The sequence below is a fragment of the Ananas comosus genome, linkage group 9 (genome assembly GCF_001540865.1).
Source record: "Ananas comosus cultivar F153 linkage group 9, ASM154086v1, whole genome shotgun sequence".
Lineage (NCBI taxonomy): Eukaryota > Viridiplantae > Streptophyta > Magnoliopsida > Poales > Bromeliaceae > Ananas > Ananas comosus.
The window spans coordinates 10894629-10897162 of NC_033629.1; the positions used below are offsets into that span (position 1 = coordinate 10894629).

Sequence of the window (2534 nt, forward strand, 5' to 3'; positions counted from 1 at the left end):
AAAATAACCAAGTATGTCTATATATAAATATTTTTTCATCCTGAAAGGGATAAAGTGTATAAGTGCCAACGACATAAATTTCTAAAGGAATTAAGAATATATATTTTTTTGTCCAAGGAGTTAAGTATAACATGTTATATATTGAAGCGAATAAAGTATATTTTATCTAATTTTTAATGTGCAAAATAATTGAGGTAAACTAAAATGCAAGAGGCCTTTTGTAATTTAGCCTAATTTTTAAGAATTAATACGTAATAGAGCAATTAATCTGTATGAATTTTGAATTCAATTTACAAATTTATTCAAATTACATATTTAGAAATTAAGAGGGCAATGATGTTCAGGAACAGAAAAAAAATTGAATGAACCTATTTCAAATTGCCTACAATTGTGAGAGTACGGATGCAAATGGGGCAGATCCGGAGGCAGAAGGGTTCTCCACCTCCCGCACTATTTCTTGTCGGGGCGGGACAGATTCGAAGCAGGTTATATTTTATTTTATTTTTATCTCCCACTTACCGCTTTATTCGGGACAGGAGCGGATTTTTGACGAATTTTTAACCGATCGGGACGGATTAAAGGAAGAAAAGGATTTACCGTCTGCCGCTCTATTTATTTAACGGATCGGAATAAATTCGGGACAGAGTTATATTTTTCTATAATTTTAATTTTCACTTACCATCTCATTCGGAGCGGATTGGAGCGGGAGCTCCGCTAACTGAGATCCATTTGCATCCCTAGCTGAGAGGGACTTCATAGAATCATTGTTGAGATTTTGAAGCGCCGGTCTATAGGCCGCGGTCCACGCAACAACTCCACTGTGTTTTCAGTTGAACGGCGACCAATCAGATTAGAGCACACCGATCGGGCTCCCAACCGTCCGATCACCCCTTCAAAATCGTACGGTGGGGCCCACAACGTTCTGGACGTTTCTCCTCTCCCTCCACTCCACTGCTCCACTACCATTCCCTCCACCTCTATAAATAGTAGCCCACGACACTGAGCTACGAGCTCCCGCAGCCCCCTCCCCCACTCTACTCCGAACCCCTGTTTTCAGAAACCCTAGCACAGCATACGCGACCTCCCCCTCGTCCTTCTCTTTCCTGTCCCTCCTCCATGGCTCGCACGAAGCAAACCGCTCGCAAATCCACCGGTGGAAAGGCTCCTCGCTAGGTCCTCGCCACCAAGGTGATCGCCCCCTTCGATGTCTCCTTTTCTAGATCGATCTCTCCCTAGGGTTTTGTTTACAATTTTGAGCTCAAACATCGATCTCTGATTTCTTCTTTGCCGTATGGATCGATCTCTTCCATCTCTCTAACATGCTAGCGTTCTTTTACGATCTCGAGCTCAAAGCTCGATTCTAATGGGTGTGTAATCACTATGTGTATCTGATCGTCTTCTCAATCTGTTGGACATGAATACGATACGATTTCTAGCTTAACGATCGAACTCTTATATGTCTATGAAATGTGTATCTGATCATCTTCTTTGTTGATTGGAGCGATCGATCTCTCCTGTTCCATCAATCCATCCCTGTAGCTAGGGTTTTGTATCTGATCATCTTCTTTGTTTGTCGGATCGGATCGGTGGACTGATCGAAGGCGGCGAGGAAGTCGGCGCCGACGACGGGAGGGGTGAAGAGGCCGCACAGGTTCCGGCCCGGCACGGTGGCTCTGCGTGAGATCCGAAAGTACCAGAAGAGCACGGAGCTGCTGGTGCGGAAGCTGCCGTTCCAGCGGCTGGTGCGCGAGGTCGCTCAGGACTTCAAGTACGACCTCCGCTTCCAGAGCCACGCCGTGCTCGCCCTCCAGGAAGCCGCCGAGGCCTACCTCGTCGGCCTCTTCGAGGACGCCAACCTCTGCGCCATCCACGCCCGCCACGTCACCATCATGCCCAGGGACATCCAACTCGCCCGCCGCATCCGCGGTGAGCGCGCTTAATCGATCGGTATCGTTTACCCCTCGACCCCTCCCGATCACATTTTCTTACTACACTAGCTGCATGCGTCGTATGACCTACAGTATAGTAACATCATACATGATAGTACTCGGTCCCTCTCATAGCATATCTCGACATAGACGATACTGTTACCTCACCCTTCTACGTGGATACGGATGTTTTCCCGTACTGATGATGCTGATGATATACTCTATTATATACATATATGTGAGAGTTTTGCCTCGTTTCTTCGTATGTTCTCCTGTTTCCTGATTTGGTTAATTCCTTTGTTAATACTCTCGTATACGATCGAGTGCTGTGGAAACTACTTACACTGCAGTGATGTGGAACATTGATCGTACCTTTTTGTTTTCGAAAAGTATGTGTTTTTTTGTTCTCCGTCACAGCTTTTTTCCATTTTTCGTTATTTCCTTGCATTTTCCGCTTGTTTTTCACTTGTGAGCTACTGAGCTTGCTTGACGTTTGATATATATACAGCGGTGAGTATTTCTTTTTTTTTTTTTGTCTCTTTTTTATTTTATTTTTCTTTTCTAGAAGTGAAGAACTATCCAACTGGAAGTGTGGAGCTATGCTAT

General features: G+C 44.7%; 1 pseudogene; it reads left to right on the forward strand.

The window, feature by feature from the left end:
• Positions 1117-2172, forward strand: LOC109714897 (annotated as a pseudogene).